Source organism: Hippichthys cyanospilos, chromosome 15 (assembly GCF_059441005.1).
Source record: "Hippichthys cyanospilos isolate Australia breed blue-spotted pipefish chromosome 15, RoL_Hcya_1.0, whole genome shotgun sequence".
NCBI classification, from domain to species: domain Eukaryota; kingdom Metazoa; phylum Chordata; class Actinopteri; order Syngnathiformes; family Syngnathidae; genus Hippichthys; species Hippichthys cyanospilos.
The window spans coordinates 16,051,649-16,065,359 of NC_142383.1; the positions used below are offsets into that span (position 1 = coordinate 16,051,649).

The 13,711-nt window shown below is 42.8% G+C and overlaps 1 protein-coding gene across 1 annotated transcript in view; it reads right to left on the bottom strand.

Annotated features, from left to right (window-relative positions):
- Window positions 1–10,630, bottom strand: part of LOC148411910 (netrin receptor UNC5D-like) — a 129,278-nt gene extending 118,648 nt beyond the window's left edge. Inside the window, exon 1 of the mRNA XM_088434238.1 lies at window positions 10,510–10,630. The gene's annotated coding sequence lies outside the window, so the exon portion shown is untranslated. The remainder of the gene's footprint in view (window positions 1–10,509) is intronic.
- Window positions 10,631–13,711: the final 3,081 nt, after the last annotated feature.

The window sequence follows — 13,711 nt, forward strand, 5'->3', positions numbered from 1 at the left end:
GCTCAGGTGCCGACGTGATGCGACGTCGTTAATTTATTCCCGCTCGCGTTCATTGGGACTTTTTACATCCGTCCGTCCGCATATTAAATCGGCTAATGGAGCGGCGGTGGCCTAAGCCGACGATAAACGAGCACAAAGTGAGGGGGAGCATGCATCATCTTCATCGTGAGACCGTTTTATGAGAGCGAGCCCGCGGGCGTTGTGTGTCCAAGTTTGTTTAGCTTGTGTAGTCATTTTTAAGGTAGGGTTCCTAGCTCGGGTTCCGAGCTAAATGGGCCACTTAAGATGAGAACTATTAATTATGTTGCGTATTAAAAGAGAGTGGGGGAGGAGTGGAGGGAGGGACTGAGAAAAGAAAGGGGAGAGGAGGTGAAAGTAGTTGAGGAGGATGATGAAGAGGAGAAAAGAGAGGGAAAAGATGTAGGAGGAGAAAAGAGGAAAAAACGGAAAATGAGGTGAGGGAAGAGGAGGAGTAAAGTGGAGGATGATAAAGAGAAAGAAGGAAGGAGGGGGAAGAAAAAAGAGGGAATGAGTGAAGAGAAGTTGGGAGGGGGAAGAGAAAGAGGAAGAAATTGATTAGGAAATTGGGAATAGAGATGAGGAAGAAGAGGAGGAAGACGGGAAAGGAGATGAAAAGGGAGAAGGGCAAGGAAGAGGAGGAAGACGATAGAGAAAAACAAGAGGATGGGAATGGATGAAGAGGAAAATAATGAGGGGATCCACAAAAGAAGGAAGATGAGGAGAAAGAGGAGGAATAAGAAGAGGGGGATGAAGAGAAAGTTAGAGGAAAAAGTAGAAGATGAAGCAGGGGGAGAAAGAAAACAAGAAAGGAGAAGGAAGAAGCTGAGAAGGAAAAATGGAAAAAGGAGGAAGAAGAGGATGAAAAATATAAATTGAAAGAGAGGAAGAGGACGGAAAAGAGGGAAAAGCACAAGATGAGGAGGAGGAAGAGGTGAAGAAGGGGGAAAGGAGGAGCAGGGGTATAGGAGGAGAACTGGGAGAAGGAGGAGGAGGTGGTGAGGGAAGAAGAAGAGAAAGAAGGAAGAAGGGAGAAGTCGAAGGAAAAAAGGAAGCGTAGGATAAGAAGGGCTAGGAAGAGGATGGAGGAAAACAGGAGAAGAAAGGATGAGGAGTGGTATTAAGGGGGCGAAAGGAGGAAGAGTAGGAGGAGGGGTCGAAAGAGGAGGATGAGACGGGAAATTCAAAGGGAGATGAAACATGAGGAGGCAGAGGAGGAGGAAGAAGGGCGAGGAAGAGAAAGAAGGAGGGCGAGGAAGAAGAAAGGAGAAAGATGAGGAAGAGGAAGAAGGGGAGGGAGGAAGAAAGGAGGAGGGTAAAGGTGTAGGAGGAGAAGGGGAAAGGAAGGAGGGGATGTTGAGGAGGGAAACGAGAAACTAGAAGAAACATGAGAAGGTAGAGGAGGAGGAAGGAGAACGAGGAGTAGGATGAGAAGGAGGAGGAAGACGATTAGGAGGACGAGAGAAGGATCAGAGAGAGAAGAAAGGAGCAGGAAGAAGAAGTGTGAGATCAAAGACAAAATGGAGGAGCAGGCGAAAGCAGGAGTAAGACGATGCAATGAGGCACCAGGAAACCAGCCAAATGTTGGTCGGCAACAACATTTTTCTCCGGTTTAAAGCTCATTTCCTTGACGTCTGCTAGCCCGGGTCCGCGCGTGCGCGCGCGTGCGTGCGTGCTGGCTCGCGCCTAGCACCCGCGTTCTCATTAGATTGGTCTCCGATGCGGAACGCTCAAACGCTGCGTTTGTTTATTTAGCTCGCGGTGGCCGTGCCTGTGCTCAGCCGCACGGCGGGCAGGCTGCAGAAGGAGCCCCGACTCCCAAATCCCCAACCGATGATTCCAATAAGCCGCCGCCCGCTTTCCGAAAAAAGTCGCGACGAGTTCGGCCTCGGAACGGGACGCCGTTTGATATTTAACACAGAGCTGGTATTCAATTATTACTTAAACGCCTTTTCTTTTGTAATTTCACAAACTAAAGCTCAGTGGGTGTGGCCAGCATAACGCAATCTTCTGATTGGCTGACGGGGAACAAGCGACGTCAATATTCTCATTGGCTGTTCAATCCATGTGCTGTATTTTGACCATTTTTGGGTCATTTTCTTCCACATCATTCTCACAGTTTTTTAGCCAGGGGATGGCATGTTGAACTTTGACATCTGGGTGAAATTTCAGCTCCTTTGTGTCCTCTTTAAATGCTTTCTGTTTGATAGGAAACGCCTGATGTAAAGATCAAGGGATTGGACAAAATACAGCACAGGGCTTAATTTTGACCGTTTTGTGGTCTTTTTTCACATCGTTCTGGCAGTATTTTAGCAAAGGGATGGCATAGTCGTGCTGGTATGATAACAAAGTGATCTTTGACATGTTTACACCATCTGGGTGAAATTTCAGCTCCCTTGTGTCCTATTTAAATGCTTCTGCTATGTAGTGAAATGTCAATGTAATGACCATTTTGGGTCATTTTCATCCACATCATTCTGACTTATTTTTTTTAGCCACACCTCTGCTAGGATGACAACTGAGTGATTGTGCCAAGTTGAACTTTGACATGTTGTCACCATGTGGGTGAAATTTCAGCTCCCTTTTCTCTAATTTCAACGCTTTTCCCTTTGATGCGAAAAGTCTTTGATATAAGGATTGCACAAAATAATAAACCCAAGGGTTTTATGGCCTAGCAATAAGTGCCCAATATAAACATGATATAAAACCCCAGACAAAAGCAAGAGGAAAACCTAATATATTAATATAAATAAATATGAATACGCTTTTATACTTGAGAGCAACCCGTACGGGCATGGCGACCGGCTGTTGACTCTCCACACTATGAATATGAAAATGATTATCGCAGCTCAGCAGCGTAGCAACACGCCGCTTGCGGGGCTTAGCGCGCACGTTTGGGAATTTTTTTTTTTTTTTTCTCTCTCTCTATTTGGCGACGCCATCAGGCGCAAAGGCGCGCCGAGTTCCGGCATGGCCGTTTATTAATAGACGGGTCTGAAGCGGGCGCCAACCGCTGCTCCCTCAACATGTCCGCTGTGGCGGCAGAAAAGTGGGACGGAGTGGAACGTCGCTAACAACTTGAGGATTACAACTTTGTTTGGTTGTTTGTTTAGCTAATAGGAGGATTTGGGTCAGGGTTAGGGTTTTGAGTCAGGGGAAATGTTTAAAACTGGGCTTAGGGGTGATATCAAGGGCCAGGGGTTAGGGTGTCAAGGTAGAATTCGATTGGAGGATTTTACATGTGGGGGGTGGGGGGGTGACTATAGTCTAGCAAGTGGGATTAGGGTTTCAAGTAGGGCCTTAGGCATAGGTTAGGGTTTCAAATTTGGATTAGTGTCGAGTTAGTATTTCGAGAATCTATACTAGGGCTTAAAATTAATGTTTGACGCATGAATTAGTGCCAAAATAGGGTATGTAGTAAGCTTTTCAAAATAGGATTTAAAGTCGAGTTTCAGGTTAAGGTTTCAAGTTAAGGTATCAAGCCTGAGGAAGGGTTTCAAGACTATGTTAGGGCTTCAAATTAATGTTTGACACATGGATTGGTTCCAAAATAGTAGTTTCTGTAATAAGAGTTTTGAAGTAGGATTTAAAGACTAAAGCCAGAGGGTATCAAGCCTGAGTTAGGGTTTCAATTTAGGTAGGGTTTGGGATAATGATTTCAAAGCAGAATTTTTAAGATTAGGTTCAGGTTAAGGTTTCATGTTAGGGTATCAAGCCTGAGTAAGGCTTTCAGGAGTACGTTAGGGCTTCAAATTAATATTTGAAAAAATAATTAGTTCCAAAATAGTAGGGTCTGTAATAAGGGTTTTGAAGTAGGATTTAAAGACTAAAAAGCCAGAGGGTATTAAGCCCGAGTTAGGGTTTCAAGATAAATTTAGGGTTTTAAATTCATGTTTTACACATGAATTACTTTCAACATGGTAGGGTTTGGGATAATGGTTTCAAAGTAGGATTTTACAGCCTAGGTTCAGGTTAAGGTTTCAAGTTAGGATATCTACCCCAGGTTAGGGTTTCAAGACTGTTAGGACTTCAAATGAATGTTTAATGCATGGATTAGTTCCAAAATAGTAGGGTTTGTAACAAGGGTTTCAAAGTAAGATTAAAAAGCCTAGGTTCAGGTTAAGGTTTGAAGTTAGGGTATCAAGCACAAGGTACGGTTTCCAGTAAGAGTATCAAGCAAGCGCATTTCCATTTTACAGTATACTGTCGTGGACAAGGTTGATTTTGCTTGCACGGTGTCCATGCACATCGTGCTCATTAATAATAAAACATGTCACTCTTCCGCCGTCCGGTGCGGCGACCACTCGGGTTGCAGCGTGATGGACAGGTATTCGATGGTCTGGCAGAAGCAATACGCTTACATGGGGGACTTCGCTTAGCTGTCAATAAATGACGGCATGACGCAGATTTAAAAAAAAAAAGTAATGAATTTTCTCCATCTTTATTTGAGATTGCGAATTCTGCCTAGCGACAAGTGACGACTGTGGTCTGATGAGGAAAATGGCAAAGATGAACAGATATGGTTTTAAGACTGCATTAAGCGCTTTGTATCTGGCCTTAAAAGCAAGAATTTGTGGTTCTTGTGAGGGTTTTACGTTAGGGCTCACCTGTACTACGCAAAACGTGTAATTTGCATTAGGGGTGACGATTGACGGAGGCCAGCGGGCCGGCGTAGCGAACCCTCGTCATGGCGGCGTGCTAACGAGGTCGGAAATGACGAGGTGTAACATCAGAGGTGTTGCTTGGGCCGGCGAGCCGCCTTCTGGCCTTTCAAGTCACTTTGGGCCAAACGCGTGTTGTGACAAGCTCGGCAAAGCCCAAAGCGCAAACCTGCTTTCAAGTCACTAAAACGCTTCTTTTATTTATTTATTTTTAACTTTTACTTCCGATCTTTGTTGCTAAAAATAATCACAAAGGGAAAAAGTTTCTTTTGGGAATTCATCCGAGGAACCGATTCGTCTTGGAAGGGGCGGCGAAAATGTATCCTGTAAGATTATAGGAAATTGAAGTTTCAAGGCTGGGTTAAGGTTTTAAATTTTTAGGGTTTTAAATTTTTCAAAACAGACTTAAGGTTTTAATGTAGAATATAAAGCCAGGTTTAGATTTTTGAAAATAGCGTTTGTGTCATGAATGGTTGTTAAAAAGTTTCATAAGTTTTCAAGTCGGAAATAGGGTTTGAACTGACATTTCAAGTTTGTGTCAAAATTTCAAAGTAGGGTTTCAAGTCAGATAAGGGTTTAAAATTACAGTTGAATCCAAGGTTTTGGGTTTCGAAATTAATGTTTCAAGGGTTAGGATTCCAAAGTAGATTTCCAAACAGGATTAAGGTTTCAAATAAAATTTCAAGCCAGGGTAGGGTGTCATGATAGCTTTTCAAAAGGGTTTCAAAACAGAGTTGTTTTTGAATTATTGTTCCAAGCCAAGGTTAAGATTTCAAATTATGGTTTTTAAATCCCATTTAATGCCCGGGTTAGGGTGCTAAAAATAAGGTTTCAAGACAGGGATATGATTTTAAAACAGGGTTTTAAGTTGGGGGTTAAACTTTTAAACAACCTTTAGAGTTTTAAAGGCCGTGGTTATTTCAAAGTAGGGTTTGAAGTCAATGTTTTAAACTTAGCATCTTATGCAAAGGATATGGTTTTAAAGTATGGTTTCAAACCGGAGTCAAGAGTTTCGTCAGAGTTAAGGATTCCAACCAGTGTTAAAAAAAAGACTATGTTGATTTTACTATATTTGGCAGCTTTTGCTGGTTTCCCGATAAAGGGCTAAGCTCCGCCCACCCGAATGCTGATTGGCCAGCCTGCAGCGAAAGCATTTCCTACAGGAGATGCTCTCTTTTCGAAACACACAGACGGAAGAGCACGCACACATGACATGAAAGAGCATAAAACATGTCGGCGTCATCTGGTCGGGAAAAAAAAAAACTGACCGCTGCGTGTCAGAGCGCACGCTGCAGCCTGAACGCGAAGCATCCGGGGAGTCGGGCTTGGCCGCCGGCTTTCCAGCCCGAGACGAAGCCCCACCATGTAAAAAGCTGCCCGTGTGAGTGACGGCGGGCTGGAGGGTCAACGGCGTTCAAGTGCGGTGATGGGGGGGATGGGGGCGGGGCCTATGGAGCTGATGAAACGGGTTGCAAAGTATCACTCTGTCCTCATCAACACAGCTTAAGCGGATTTTCTCAGCGCAATGCATATTTTCCTGCCGAGTAAGACCTCCCGCCGCTTAGACCTATCTCTTCATCAGCATCAAAACAAGGTGCTCTCACCTGACCTGAACAAGCATGCGGCTATGTATTAACTGTAACATTTGCACAAACGCAATCAGATAAAACTATTAAACTACTTAAGTGTGTGTATATATATATATATATATATATATATATATATATATATATATATATATATATATATATATATATATATATTAATTATATATAATTAATATATATATTAATATATATAAATAATATATATATTAATTATTATATTATATATATATATATATATATATATATATATATATATATATATATATATATATATATATATGTATCGGAGTCCCAAATTCTCTGGCTGCAATTTTCTTCTGTTCGTAGTACAATTTTTTAACTCATTCAGTGCCAGTGATGTATTTTCATGTTTTATAAAAATGAAGACATCGTAAAAAAAAATCAATGCTTAAGTTCCAAATCAAGACTTGAGTATCTGGGATTGAATGTCTGTATTCGGGAAAATACTTGACTGGCATTGAATCAGTTCTTAATTTATTTTTTGCAAATATTTTTTTTTACTGTTGGAAAAAATACAAAGCCTTTTACGATATAAGTATATACATTCTTTGATATGTGTGGAGTGAAACAAAGGATTGTTTGGTCATATAACGAGTCAGTTCGATATGGTACAACTCAGTTTGATAGGATATAGTTAAATTACTTTTTTTAAAATCATTTTCCAAATATTAGAATGAACTTATTTAGTTCCCAATACTTCATAGATATATTGAATAAAAGGAGACGTGATACGTATCTCGATATACATAGCATCTTATTCAGGTTACAGTATACTGCCCCCAAGAGGCGACTTCTGGCACACCGTGAGGAACGGCACAATATATTGAATTGGAGCATTAAACGATGCACAAGCTAATTCTCATTCTGCGATCGTCTAAATTGACATTCGTATGTGTATTACGCTGCCCCCGGTGGCCAATAATATATTTACCTCATTAAAACATGTTTATGTCTTTCCGGCACGGAAAAACGTCACTTTGAGAACCTCACGTCGAGTTGTGTTTGAAGAGCTGTTATAAGAATCCCTCTGATGGATTCATCTCTTTCTGGCCGCGGGCTGTTGGAGGTTAAAGGAAGTGGCGATCCATGACGCAAGACGGCGCACAAAACACCCCGGCGGCTCGCCTGGGTTGCGAGGCCGCGCAGGGCCGTCTATCACGTCGGCGGCAGCGGCGCCTTTGTTGCCCTAATGCTGGAATCAATATGAATGAGGCGCTTGAACAATGGAGCGCGGCGTGTCCTTACGGGGGCTTTGCATTTGCGACGGCGTGGGCTTCCGCGCACGTTTGCGCCCGCGCTGCAATTTTTCATGAATGTTGCAACAGCTCGGAATCTCAACGTCAAAAAAAAAAAAAAAAAGAGAACATCGGGATAAATTCTGTTTATTGATTATTACTGACTCTTCGGACTTTTCAAAAACAATGAGATTCCGTTTTGGTTTCCGGGTTTGAATAAATGTGGAGGAAAACATTTTTCCTGGCGTGTTTTTGAAAATTCGGACCATGAAAACGCTTCCACCTGACAACATGGAATTTAGTTGCAATGTCTAGTATGACTAGAACGATAAAAAAAGTCTCGAGTCCATATCAGAAAATACACAAGAGGGCCGCCATTTTATTTTGAAACTGGCCTCTTAGGCTAATTTTGCCCATTTCAAGGTGTGCTGAAAAACAAGTATAAAATATGTTATTATAATTGTGTCATATTTGTTATTTCTTGTGAATCTTTTTGCATTTTCATGTATCCCTCACCTAAGGCTTCACAATTAATCGAAGTTTAGTCCCTATCGCGGTATTGGCTGCCACGATTAATTAAGGTGATCCTCGGCGATATTAACACTTAAAAACCCTGATCGTCATCCTACCACCAGGGGGCAATGTTTCCCAAATATTTGCATGACAAAAGCTTCAGCTTTTCTCACCAGAATGTATTATTTACCAGTGTGAAATGGCATTGAGTTTCTCACCTGATTCCTAATGTATTGAGTGCTAGCTGTCAATTGAGAGCCATTTTGAAAAATCCGACTGGCAAAAAACTGGAATGAAATTGGTTTGAAATGACCGAAAATGACATTTTGACTGACAATTGATTGAAATTGTGTTCTTGGTTCTAAGCAGGCTTCGTTTTTTTCATTGGTTTGCACTCAGCAAGTAAGTTAGCAGTGTTCCGTGTTTCATTCTAGGCAAGATTTTTTTTTTTATTGGTTAGAATACAATTTCGGAACTTTTTCACCTAATTTTGACATATTTTTCATTGAGTGCTCAATTTGCATATATTTCATGAAATGTTTATTTTTTTTAGCCTGTTTATAGATAGGCCTATTTTGTGCATATCTTGGTTAATATTTACCAATTGTTTGTGTCGATATTTTTTCGTGTACTTTTTTTTATCCAAGTGTGAAGCATATTTAGTTGCGTCATCAAGTCCCGTCATGGTCGGTCCGCCATTTTTTTCCCCCTGCCGTAAATCAGCCAAAAAGCGACGGTAGACAAATTCTAATGACGCCGCGCCAAACAGGTTTCCCTTCTCGAGCAAACACGAAAGCGACTTTTCTATTTAGGCCCGATCGCAGGCGTTCCTAATATTACGGCCTGCCGTCACGTCAAAATACATAGGCTAGCTGTCATTGAATCCGGCGGTGACAAACTCAAGACACATCCCGTAAGAGGCGTTTAAGTTTCCATCATGCATCATCATCCCCGTCGCTACTTTTTGTCCTCACATTCAGAGTGCCGTGCCACCCCCCTCACACACACACACACACACACACACTCTTGTTCGCCACCCACCCAGTCTCTATCTGAGGCTAATGGCACATGCAGGTTCAGCGCCATTAGTCGGCTCCGTGGACTCGAGCCGCACCTATTACAGCGCCGCCGCCCGGCTCTCTGGAGTGGGCCGAGCCTACTTTATCACTGCTTAGCCACCACCTTCTCCCCGGAAGGTCACGCGTTTCTAATGACTCGTGACGTTAGGCGCCGGCAGCCGACGTGGGCAGGGAGAGAAAGGGGAGAATTGAAGGTAATGTTCGCGGAAAGGAAAAGCCGGGGAAAAAGCTGAGAGTAAAAATAAAAAATGACTCCGCCGAGAGAACGCGGAAGCTAGAAATGGTTACATGTTTTGCCCGTTTGTTGGATTAAAAGCCGATTTTCAACAATGACTCACGTCTGAGCGCAAACGATGATTTCGACTTTCCTTGACCTGCTATTGTTGTCGAGGAAGCAAAAAGTTCTCCATTTTTATTCATTCTGAGTTATGAAGACTGCGATGTAATTCGAAATTGTAGGTGCAGGAATCCCTAAAATCAACGTTGACAAACTCACGGCCCCGGGGCCAGATTTGGCCCGCCGTAATATTTTATGCGGCCGGCCAAAACGTAAAAACGTCGAATCTGGGTCATGACTTCAAATTAGGGTGTGAAGTTTGGGGTTTTTTCTGAGTAAGGGTTCCCAACATGAGTTAGGGTTTCAAATTCGTTTAAAATGAGGGTTTCTAGACAATGTTAGGGGTTTAAAAATCAAGGTTGTAAGACTGGGTGAGTGTTTGAAACAAGGGATACGGTTTGAAATCTGAGTTTTGAGACTTGATTTGAATTTGCAGTGAGAGCTTTAAATTGGTGTTAAAGTTCCAAAGCTTTTAAATGTGGATTCTCAAGAATGTTTTGAGGTTTCAAACAAGGGTTATGTTGTGAAATCAGGGTTTTGAGTGAGTGCTTCAAATCTAAATTAGGGTTCCAAGCAAGGTTTTGCATTTTGATTAGGGTTTCAAGACTGGATTAAGATTTGAAAGTATGATTTTGAGCCAAGGTTTGGGATTTCAAGTTTGGCTGTTAAATTGGGGTTTCAGATTAGGGTTTTAAGACTACGTTAGAGAAAGTAGGGTTTCAGTCAATGTCGAGAGTTTATAAAAGGGGTCATGAGAGTAAAAACGCTTTCGCGCCGGAGTTAATGTCAAGTTACACCAAGGGTTATGGTTTCAAAATCGGGGGTCTGGTTTCAAATGAGGATGTTAAGCTCGGGAAATCTTGTTTTTTTTGTTTGCACACACTTTTTCTCCCAGTTGTGCCACGGCGAGCCTCAGGCCCAGGGAACCCGCGGGTCGGGAGTCAGGCGTGCGTCACGTGTGTGAAGGAGGCGAAAACTCGGCAGATGTGACAGCCGCGAAAACAGCCCGGAGGGATCAACACAGGGTTCATCACTTACGTTGGCCTGGATACTTTCCCGACGCTGTCGTCGTCATCTTTCTTTTTCGGCGGTGCTCCATTTACGTTGGAAGCAGACGCGGCGTTCACCTCCACCTCGCCATTCTCTTCTCAGACGCTTCTTCTCAATAAAAGCTGTCGGGCCTAAAAAAAAAAAAAAGAAGAAAAACTTAATTCATTCCAGACTGCTAGATGATACTTCCTTTGGTGTTTAATGCAAAGAACGTCGAGGTGAAAACGAGCCCGAGTGTGAAATGAACAGTAATTAATGTTGAATAAAGACGAGTGCGAGCTGGGCTGCGGCTAATGGGAATAAGATTGCATTCTTTTCTTGTTCTGACGAGCCCGGCTTCTTTTTCTCGCCGTCTAATTCAATCAATACGCGTGGAACGCCGTGAATGGACGCGGGCCAATCCGAGCCAAGCGGCCGAGACGAGGGATGGGGCCGATTGAGCCCGGAAACAAGAGAATACGTCAAGCGTTGGGGGCCGGCCAAAGAAGCGCAATCGGACGGATGGGGATGAGGGCCGCGGATCGATAATGGTCGGATGGAGACGGTGAATGGGATGATGATTGGATGGATGGAAGGATTGTTGGAGGGTATGGATGAGTGGATTAATAGATGACGGATGACCATGATGGGGCGGTTGGGTGGACTCACGGACGGGTTGGAGGGATCGATGGCCTGGCTGGGGCAGAGATGGAGGATTTGTTGGTTGGATGTATTATTGGGTGGATCCCATTGTTGAAAGAAGAATGGTGGATGGATGGATGGATGGATGGATGGATGGATGGATGGATGGATGGATGGATGGATGGATGGATGAAGAGTTTGGTGGATGCACAGATGGATTGGTGGGTGGATGGATGAATGGATGGATGAAGAGTTTGGTGGATGCACGGATGGATTGGTGGGTGGGTGGATGAATGGATGGATGGATGGATGAAGAGTTTGGTGGATGCACAGATGGATTGGTGGATGGATGGATGGATGGATGGATGGTAGTTGAGTTGGGTGGATAGTTTGGGTGGATGGATGAAGAGTTCGGTGGATGCACAGATGGACTGGTGGGTGGGTGGATGAATGGATGGATGGAGAGTTTGGTGGATGCACAGATGGATTGGTGGGTGGGTGGATGGATGGACAGATGGATGAAGAGTTTGGTGGATGCACAGATGAATGGTGGATGAATGGATGGATGGATGATAGTCAGGTTAGGTGGATAATTTGGGTGGATGGATGAAGGGTTCGGTGGATCGGTGGATGCACAGATGGATGGATAGATGTTAGTTAAATTGGGTAGATGGATGAAGACTTCAGTGGATGCACAGATGGACATGTGGATGGAAGGATGGATTATTACATTATTAGAGTACATGATTACTCAAAAGGCATTTCAGAACTTTACGTTTTATTCTCTCCATGGTGGTAAGGGAACGCTCATAACTGTAATTACCTTTTCTTGCATTATTGTCTTTTTTTTTACGTTTCTATTACTCAATTTTCATTTCAAGTCTGACATTTTTTCCTCATTTGAACTTTTTTTTTATTTGAGTTCCTTCCCAATTTTTCCACTCTCACTTCATTTCATTCATTTTTTTCCCGCCATTTATTCAGTACCGAGGAGTTGTAGGCGCGACCCCAAAGGCCATCGCTGTCAGGGCGATGCTGAATTCGCCCATCATACTTTCCAAAGGGGTTGAAAACCTCATAGGAAAAACCGCGTGCGTCTCTGGGAGTCAAATAGTGCAAATGTTTGCCTTTGTAAGTGTTGGTAGAATGGCGACCTGATTGAGAGAAGTAGTAGCGCATTTACATGCAAACAACACAACCGACGAGGAAGCTGGCGCTATCTATTGTCTTCTTATCTGGAGATGTGTGTGTTTGCGTGTGTGTGTGTGTGTGCCTGCCGGGTGGTCAAGGCTTCTCGAGAATGCAGGTCACACTCTTGCTCCCGCACTTAAAAGAACTTGTCGGTGAATAAGGAGCGTGGTTAAAATTCACCACCACGCCGCGGCTGGGGAAATAAGCAACGGAGGCGCAAGACGAGAGGCGGTGGCGTCCTTTAAAAGGGAGCACAAACTTCACGCCTCCAAACGTCATTATGTTTATCTGACACCTTATCTCTGCCCTGGAATTACGGGGCGCATTCGGGATCGCCACGCGTCCCCGCAGTGGGCCTTCCGAGACGCGGAAGACGGAGGAACAAAATAGACTATGTCACTGTCGCCGGGGACGACGAACCATTACAGGTTCTCTTTTTAACCAAAGGGTTTTTTTCTATTAAATTTAATGTATGTTTGTCAAAACCCTGCAACTGCTGCATTGCTGTAAATATCAAACGTAAGTCTGGATCTTTTTTTGGGGGGGGGGGGGCTATTATGCTTTGTGGCCAACAATATGTGTTTTTATGACCATTAAAATGAAATCCTTTACAACTAACCTAACTGTCGTAAAGGGTGCAACTTAAATGGGATTTTTTAGGCCGATTCCAGTATTTGGTGGGATAAATTTCCCATAGACAATTAATTAGTAGATTCCTTAGAGAAATGTAAAGCGTAATAAAAAACAAACATTTTTTGTTCCTTCACAGTTGCAACTATAAAGACATTTTTTAAAGACAGAATATTGAACGGTTTTCAATCTTTGTGATTTCTATTTTTTTTCAAATTGAGAGAAAATTGAATTAAAAAGAAATATGTACACTAGCTACACATAATATCACAAAGGTTTTCAAACAATATATATATTCATAGGTGTCGAACTCCAGTCCTCAAGGGCCGGTATCCTGCAGGTTTTGTGGTTTTCTCTCCTCAACACACCTGATTCAAATGATCATCTCATTAATCAGCTCTGGGGGAGCTTGAAAATTATCCTAATCATTTCAATCAGGTGTGTTCAGGGGAGAAAACCAGAAAACCTGCAAGATACCGGCCCTCGAGGACTGGAGTACCCACAACTGTGATATATAATATATATATATATATATATATATATATATATATATATTATACATCCACACACGTATACTGTATATACACATGCACAATTATGTCAAACAATCATTTGTTGCCTGACTTGTAAACGAAGATAATTCAATTCTTGACTGCACACGACGTACGTGTTCTTGAAAACATTAAAGAGAATTTATAATTCGGTGAGGGATGGCATCCGTTTTTTTTCCCCCCAAACACCCAAGACA